Source organism: Vombatus ursinus, unplaced genomic scaffold (assembly GCF_900497805.2).
Source record: "Vombatus ursinus unplaced genomic scaffold, bare-nosed wombat genome assembly UNPS02004679.1, whole genome shotgun sequence".
Classification (NCBI taxonomy): Eukaryota; Metazoa; Chordata; class Mammalia; order Diprotodontia; family Vombatidae; genus Vombatus; species Vombatus ursinus.
In genome coordinates, this window is record NW_020944457.1 from 348,036 (window position 1) to 357,144 (window position 9,109).

At 41.5% G+C, this 9,109-nt stretch overlaps 1 pseudogene; it reads left to right on the forward strand.

Moving 5' to 3' along the window:
- The first annotated feature begins 1,513 nt into the window (after positions 1 to 1,513).
- Positions 1,514 to 2,304, forward strand: LOC114025695 (annotated as a pseudogene).
- Positions 2,305 to 9,109: the final 6,805 nt, after the last annotated feature.

A 9,109-nucleotide genomic window follows, 5' to 3' on the forward strand; every position in this document is an offset into this window, starting at 1 on the left:
TTTTTTTTTTTCATGTTGCTTGTTGTATTTTCTCCTTTCAAGGGAACTTAAAACTTGGCTAAGAGTTTTCATCCTGGGATCTCTTCTTAGGTTTCTTCTGATTCTTACATTTCAAAGTCAATTTTTCTGTTCAGGTCTGGTCTTTTCCTCAAGAAAGTCTGAAAATTCTCTAACTCATTAAAGGACACACACGCACTTTTGCTGTGTCGGGTGGTGCCTGGGAGGGAGTCATTCCTTCCTGATGTAGTATTCGGTTTGCATCCTCCCTGTTTTTAGGGACACATTCCCAGACCAAGTTCCTTGGGAATACCGCCAGATGCTTTCACATCAGATGCTTTCCTCAATAGGTCTTCAAAAGTAGACCAGGTCCCGGGGCAGGGCTCCTGCTCCTGCTCCCCGCTCGCTGTTTCTGCTTCTCAGCTTCTGCTCCTTGGCTCTTGCTCTGCTCAGAAGTCCACAACTTAAAGCAGCTTCAGGGCAGATCAGCTTGCAGGCTTCGGTTCTTTTTCATTCCCCTGCTCTTCTTCTCCAGGGCCAGCTCTCAATAGAATTCTGCCCCTTTCTGCACTGCTATGTATACTGCTCTTGACTCCTGAGGCAGCGCAGGTAATGCACGTGCCTTGGCCACAGGTGGGCTTCTGCCCTCTTGCCTTTGCCCTGCACGTGGGGTTTGTGGCAAGTGCCCTGGTCCTTCCCACCTGTTTCTGCTCCCCTGTGTAGTTCAGCTCTTCAAAACCCTGTCCTGGTGTTTTTTGGGCGTGCAAATATACAGGTTGGGGGTGGGGATGGCTCTGGTCCTAATTAAAAAAGAATTCTTAGGGGCAGCTAGGTGGTTCAGTGAATAGTGCTCATCCCTTGGAGTCAGGAGGACCAGAATGCAAATCCAGTCTCAGACCAGATACTTGACACTTACTAGCTGTGTGACCCTGAGCAAGCCACACAACACTGATTGCCTCACTAAAAAGGAAAAAAAAATTCTTAACTTATAATCTGAGTTATTTTAAATATATACACATCGATACCTGTATTACAATATAATTAAAATCCTATGTATTTTATTCTATGTATTTCAAATATTCAGATGAGGTATCTCAATATAAAAAAATTAGGAACTTGGGGTATGTGGTGGTGTTGAGGTTTAGAGGTTTAGGGGTGCTAGATCCCAAAATCATGACGGGCAGGTCCTGCCCAAATGAATTCGACCCAAGGCTTCTTTCGGGCAAAGACAAGATTTATTAAAGATTCACCGTATTGGCCAGACTCTTAAGGAATCTAAGCATTTGTGTCGCTAATACAAGTGAGCCAGATTAGTGTCACTAATACAGTGAGCCCTGTCGACACATTTGAAATCTAAAATACGCCACATCTAAATTGGCTTGTGAAAGGCTGGGTGACATAACTTCTAAAGTCCTGTCTAGCTCCTCTGGTTTTTGACTTTGTATGATTGTTGAGTGGCCAGTAACAAAAAGCTTTATGAAAGAGGTATAAATTCTCTTTCTAATATTCAAGGGACATGAACTTTCTAAGACACAGCCTGGAACTCCCTAAGCCATTGGGATTGTGTTGTCTTTCAAAGCACGATTGCAAGGGGAGCAGTGTCCTGGTTGGGTCCACCATTTGTTTATGCACCATCATCTCAGAAGTTAGGCTTGAAGCCTGAGTGTGGAGGTCTGGCACAGCCATCGCAGAGCAGCCCCCTTAGTTCATGGCCAAGGCAGGGTGGCTGTCAGGTGCTGAACCTGATGAGGAGGAGTACCAGGAATTTGAAGAGATGCTGCAACATGCGGATTCTGCACAAGACTTTGCAGTTCAGCCTAAGTTAGCAGTTCAGAACATGGTACAGAGAGGTTTGCTTTTTTGGAATTTTGGACTGCACTTCAGTTCCAAACTTTCTGTTTGATCTGGCAGAAAGAACATGTAGACACTTCCTCGTTCCCTTTTGGACTTTCTTTGGTGCAAGCCCTGATTGGGAAAGCAGTGGTTAAGACGCACAGCCAGAAGCTCTTCATTATTAGAACTTTCAGCAAACACATAGTGGAACAGGTGCTGGCTCTCACTGGGGGCTGTCCTCAGCCTAGGTCCTTCTCTGCAGAAACCTTTCCAAGAATTGGAGGCTCAGCACCAGAAGCTTCACCAGAAGACAGAAGAGGGTGTGACACAGGGAGAAAATTGGTTTTCTGGGATGCTTGAAAATCTAGTTATTATCATGGTGTGCTCCTTCATCTTCTCCATCATCAGTGCCATGGCACAAAGCTTTGCCAGTGAATCCAGCAGCAAATGTACTCAGAAGAAAAAACCAGATGAGGCTGAGATGTAATTTAACGTGCTCATTCACAGAAACTAGAATTGGTGGGGTCTACCTAAATTGACACTGTTGTAAACAGGGAAATGAAGAAAATCAACCCTTTTCCAAACCAATCACATTTTGGAGGTGAGGGGAAGAAAAATTTTGTTTTTGAAAGTACTTAATCCATGCTTTTTATTGACAGACTTGTATGGAAAGGAAAGATATAGAGTCTCTTCTTAAGTCAGTCTAAGTTAGGTTTCCTGAGTTGGATGGTATGTGGCATTTAAGGTCATTTTAGTTACTTGCAAAATTAATGGACAACAGTGCATCTAAAGTCTTCAAGCCACCTCCCTCACCAAAAAACACTTCTCATTAAGTATATCAAGCTTATTTGGTTTAGCAGAAGTGGACACTTTCTTCTTCTAAATCATCAAAATACAAATAAATGATAATAGATTAGAAAAGAGTTTTCCATATTATCATGGTGATATTTAATAGTTTACCCTGCCCAGCCCTCTTTCCTCAACCACCCAGAGCAAAAGGTTGTCTTATGATGTATTGTACACCTCTGGGCCGCCTTTTACATTTTAAGACAGTGTGAGCAAAATCTGGCTGGTGCCTCAAAATGAGCTGCCACTAACTTTTCATTCTGTATATTTAGGTTGAAGTCACACACACACACGCACACACACACACTTTATAAAGTCATCTTTGATCATTCAGTACAAAACAAGAAGTCGATGGAGGGCATGTTGGGGGGTAATGTGTCAAGGAGGATGTGGAGCCAGGTTGTCAAGGGTTCTAAATGCTAACAAAGAAGTTTGCATTAGCTTCTAGAGGCCAGAGGAGTGGTAGGAGATATTCTAGTTACCTAAGGCTTTAAGGGGAGGGGAGAGTGGGAAAGGAGGAGGTCTAGTCATACCAGATCTCAGACTTTATGATAAAGTTTTAATCATCAAGATGATTTGGTACTGAAGTTTCAAACTGTATTATAAAGTAGTAATTACCAAAACAAGTTGATACTGGCTAAGAAATAGAGTGGTGGATCAGTAGAATAGATTAGGTACAAATTATGTTATAGTAAATGACCATAGAAATCTAGTCTACGGTAAACCCAAAGATCCAAACTTTTGGAAGAAAAACTCATTATTTGACAAAAACTACTTGGAAAACTGTAAAGCAATATGGCAGAAACTAGGCATAGACCAACATCTCACACTGTGTATCAAGATAAGGTCAAAATGGGTACATGATTTACACATAAAGAGGGATACCATAAGTAAATTAGGAGAGCATGGAATGCTTTATTTGTCAGATCTGTGGACAAGGGAAGAATTTAGGATCAAAGAAAATATAGAGAGCATTACAAAATGTAAAGTAAATACTTTTGATTTTATAGAATTAAAAAATGTTTTCACAAACAAAACAAATGCAATCAAAGTTAAAAAGAAATCAGAAAACTGGGAAAGAAATTTTGCAACAAGGAGGGCCTCATTTCTCAAATATATAGAGAACTGAGTCAAATTTATAAAAATAAAAGTCCTGCCCCAATTGATAAATGGTCAAAGGATGTGAACAGGCAGTTTTCAGAAAAAGAAATCAAAGCTATCCACAGTCATATAAAAAATGCTCTAAATCACTTTTGATTAGAGAAATGCAGATGAATACATCTCTGAGGTATCACCTCACACCTATCAGATTGTCTAATATATAAAAAAAGAAAATGATGAATATTGGTAGGGCTATGAAAAACTGAGGATGGGAATGGAAAACTGAGACACTAATGCACTGTCAGTGGAGCTGTGAACTGATCCAACCATTCTGGAGAGCAATTTAGAACTATGCCCAGAGGGCTATAAAACCATGCATAAAGCCATTGATCCAGCAATACCTTTGCTAGATCTACATCCCCAAAACAACAAAAAGGCAGGGGGGAAGGGGAAGACCTATCTGTACAAAAATATTTATAGCAGCTCTTTTTGTGGTGGCAAAGAATTGAAAGTTGAGGGGATGCCCATAAATTGGGCAATGCTTGTACAAGCTGTGGTTTCTGGTTGTGATGAAATATCATTGTGCTGTAAGAAATGACAAGCAGGTGATTTCAGAGAAACCTGGAAAGCCTTATATGAACTGATGTATAGTGAAGTAAGCAGAACCAGGAGAACATTGTACATAGTAACAGCAACATTGTACGATGAAGAACTGTGAATGACTAAGCTATTTTCAGCAATACAATGATCCAAGACATTCCCAAAAGACCAATGATGAAGTATACTCTCCACTTATAGAGAAAACACTGATATTGCTTGAATACAGACTGAAGCGTACTACTTTGCACTTTCTTTTCATTCTTTTTTCTTTTATTTAGTTCTTGTACGAACCATGATTATGTATGTATAAACTACATCTGATTGCCTACTGTCTTGGGAGGAAGAGAGGGAGGAAGGGCTAGAATTTAGAACTCAAAAGTGAAAAAAATAAATGTCAAAAAATGTTTTAACATGTAATGGGAGAAAAATAATATATATATATAAAATATTAAAGAAATAAATTTTATTGGTATTCAATTTAACAACTATTCAAAAACAAATGCTGAAATAGTTCAGCAAAAGGAGTGCCCTTGTTAAATGGACAAATGGAGTATAGGACTTAAACTTTTTTAAAAAATTAGGCTATGCACTCCATTTATTTAGTCTCAGAGAAATGAAGTTTCTCACATGTTCATTTTCCGGATAATTGAAGCTCACCATGTAAAGTATCGATTTTAAAAAATTTAACCATTTTAGATAGAAGTCTTTTTATAACTGTTCCCTGTATTTCCCAAACCTCTTGAACAGAGTATACTTAACCCTTTCTTTGACTTAGGGCAAAAAATGATGCACAATCATTTATTAGTACTGGGACTAGAGGAAGAATATCATTGAGGTTTGCAGGATTATTTATCTTTAATTAAATGATAATGCTTTTTTTCCCAGTTATTCTGCCCGCTTTTTATATTATCTATGCTATACTTTGTTGTTTCTTCTTCTGGCTATCAATGTTTCTACCAAAAGGAGCCCCTTTATAACCAGGGTGATTACAACTGTGTTCCAAATAAGCAAATGGGTTTTTAGTGAGAGTATGAGGAGTTTTCCAATGAGTAAAAGGCATGAGCCTTATGGTCCTTATGGAACCTATTTTGGCTGTTCAAAGACCTCTTTTCTTTTTTCTTTTCTTTTCTTTCTTTTTGTTTGTTTTGTTTATTTGTTTGTTTCACTTACTGCCAGGTTCTTGGTGGTATTCTGGATAGTTGAGGTTGATACATAGGCAGCCTCAGAATAAGTGAGTTATTACTGTATCCACATGAGCAAAGCAGCCTTAGTATGGACTGTTGGCCAGGCTGTGGAAATATTCTCATTACATAGAAGTGGACATCATCATAGTACTCATTAACCTGAGATTCTGTGTGCCCACAAAGTCTGTCAGATGGTATTGGGCTAATACCGGAAGGAGCTTCTACTGGCTTCTCGGCTGGTTTCTCTTCCTTAGCAGCACTAGTAGGTACAGGTTCCCAAGCTGCTGCAGCTGGTGTTGGAGGGACAGATGTGGGTGTAGGGGTGGAAGCCAAGGAAGGGGAAGGAGTTGGAGCTTTAGCCACAGAGCTGCTGTAGATGAACTAACTGTAGTAGTGGGAGCGGGATTGGATGGTTGAGTTGTCCATGGTGATGGTGTTGAAGTGGCTGCTGCTTTGGGTTTTGTCACCATAACTACCGTGAAGTTCTTCTCATCAATTGTCAATTCTGTGAGAGCAGTATCATCATTGAGGATTTTGCCTGCATACGTTAATTTTTGGCCTGCTACTGGAAAGGCATCCTTTCTCTCTCCTGATTCAATCTTCTCTTTCAGTGCCTTAATGGTCTGCTCAGGGTTGATGGCAATCTTGAAGGTCAGTTGTTGAAGGGTCTTCAGAGTGGTGTGCATGGTACCGTCGCTGCTGCCCTAGAGGCCAGGGTTGCTGTGGGCTCAGTTGGCCTCTCGGGCCCGCTGGGAGGGAGGTCGAGGTGGCTGGTGGGGTTGGTCACATTCATCCTGTGAGGCGGCCTCTCCCATGGGCCTGGTCCGTCGCCGCCCCCACAAGATTGGCTGCGATTGCCTTCTCCACACATCACGGGGCCAGCAGGAAGTTCGTCCTCACAATTTGCATGCAGGTCTGGGAGGCAGGGAGTGAATCTGCTGGTCCATGAGGGACTGGGCACCATCATCATGACTCGCTTCAACATCCCCCATCCCCCTTTAACATACGTACATACATACATATATATAGATATAGAGAAAAAGAGAGAGAATAGGTCAAGGAAATCACCAATAGGAAGATGACAGGTCAGAAAACATCTTATCATTGTTTATAATATATCATTGAGAAAACTCACTAAAGGATACCAGAAATAAAATAAGGTGCCTGGGTAACCACAAAAAAAAAAAAAAGATGAATTGGTAGTGGTTTTAAAAATTGAGAAATCCATCAGTGGAAGAAATTAGGTACATGGCAAACAGAAGAAAATGAACCCAGGAGTTCTATGTTTGATGAACCTCAAATCCTCAGCTATTGGTGCAAGGACTCACTATTCTATGAAAACTACTGGAAAAACTGGGAATCAGTCTGGCAGAAATCAGGTGTAGACCAACACTTCACATCATATACCAAAATAAGCTCCAAATAGATACAAGACAAATATGAAAGATCGTATCACAAATAAATGAAAGATTTACAAAGCACTTTATATCCTCCATTTCTTTGGATTATTATGAGGTTAGAAGAGGAAGTATCCCATTTTATAGATGTGAAAACTAATTATAGGAGAAGATGAGTGACTTTCCCAGGGTCATGCAGCTAATGAATGTTGAGGGTAGGATTTGAAGCCAGGTCTTTCTAACTACACGTACAGTCCCCTGTACGTGACTCCATGCCATTAAAAGTGTGTGTGTGTGTGTGTGTGTGTGTGTGTGTGTGTGAGCAATACAGTCAGTCAGTGAGTCAACGATCATTGTTAAGCATCCACTATGAACTAAGCACTGTGCTAAATTCTAAGGATACAAAGAAAGGCAAAATACAGTCCCTGCCCTCAAGCATCCCACAGTTTAGTAGAGGAGACAAGTTGCCAACAGCAATGTACAAACAATACACAGAATAAATTGGAGATAAGGGACAGAAGAACAGGCAGAGAAATTAAACAGGACCAGGAAAAGCTTCATGCAAAAGGTAAAATGTTATCTCAGACTTGAAGGAAGCCAGAGGTGCAAGACAGAGAGGAGGAAGAAGAGAATTACAAGCATGGGGCATGGCCACTGGAAGAGCCCAGTCTCCACATGGAACAGCAAGGGGACTGTATTTCAGGATCATAGAGTGTGTGGAGTGGTGCAAAGTGTAAGAAGACTGTATAGTTAGGAAGGGTCCAGGTTGGGAAGGGATTTGAATGCTAAATAAGGATTTTAAATTTGATCCTGGAGGTGATAGGAAGTGATTGGACCTCACTGAGCAGGCCAGGGCAAGGGGTTAACATAGTCAGACCTATGATTATAGAAAATAACTTTGTCAGCTGAATGAAGGGTGAATTAGACAGGGGAGAGACTTGAGGCAGGGAGATCAAATAATAATGATAATTATAATACCCAGTATTATATAGTGCTTTAAGGGTCGTAAAGAATTTTTAAAATATGTGATTTGATCCTCACAACAACCTTGGGAGGAAAGTACAGGTGGTGAAACTAAGGCAGACAGCAGATAAATGACTTGTCCAGGGACACATGGCTAGTAAATGTCCACGGCCTGATTTGAACTTGGATATTGCTGACTCCAGGTCCAGTTCACTATCCTTCAGCCCTCCTAGATGCCTCTGTACTAGAAAGTCATTTGATAGTCCTGGTGAAAGGTGATGGTGATGAGGGTCTGAACTAGCTGGTGGCTACATGAGGAGAGAAGGAGCACATCTAAAGAGCTGTGTGACACTGGACAAGTAAATGAACTTGTCTGAGCCTTGATCTCTGCATTTGTGAAACACCTGTCCCAATTGCCTGGCAGGGTTATTGTTTAAACCTGGGGATTGGGGGGGGGAGGTTGATACCAAGCCATGATTACTCCAGAGCGGCTTTTGGAGAGAAGTCTGGGGCTTCCTAGGCTTAGAAGAGATTTAAACCTCCCCAGCCTCTCTCTCTTTCTCTGTAAAGTGAACACAGGAGAACTCTGAGGTCCCATCCTGCTCTCCATCTAGAACCCAATGATGCCATGATGCCATGACAATCTGTCCCTCAGGAGCCTTCACCCATTAGTCCCAGGTCTGCCTTTTGGAGACCCATGGATGAACTCTAGAAGCATCTGTCACATGGCAGCTCTTCAGATCTTTAATGACAGCAGCCCTATCCTACCCCATGGCTTAAAAACCTGAGGGGAGTGGGAGGAGTTGTCTGTCAGGCAGGGTGGCCAAATGGGCTGCTTGTTTCAGCCTCTGGTCCTCACTTTCCCTCCTCCAAGACTTGTCTTCACCAGGATAAGAGCTCCATTTCATTCAGGGTTTCCTCCCCTCTTTGACGTGGTTTCTGGATGCTTTGGGATGCTGGTCACCAACCCCTGGAGCTGGAGTTCTTCACTCTTTTTGAGTCTTGGCTCTCCTAGGTAATAGTCTAGGGAAGCTTATGGAGCCCTCCCTTCTCAGAATCTTATTCTGAGGTGTGTGAAATAAAATACCTAGGAATAAAATGCAAAGGAAGTGAAGTGTATTGAAATGCAGGTATCAAAACACTGAAAAGCCAAGTTAAAGGACCCCAGGTTAAGAACCTTTTCAAGAC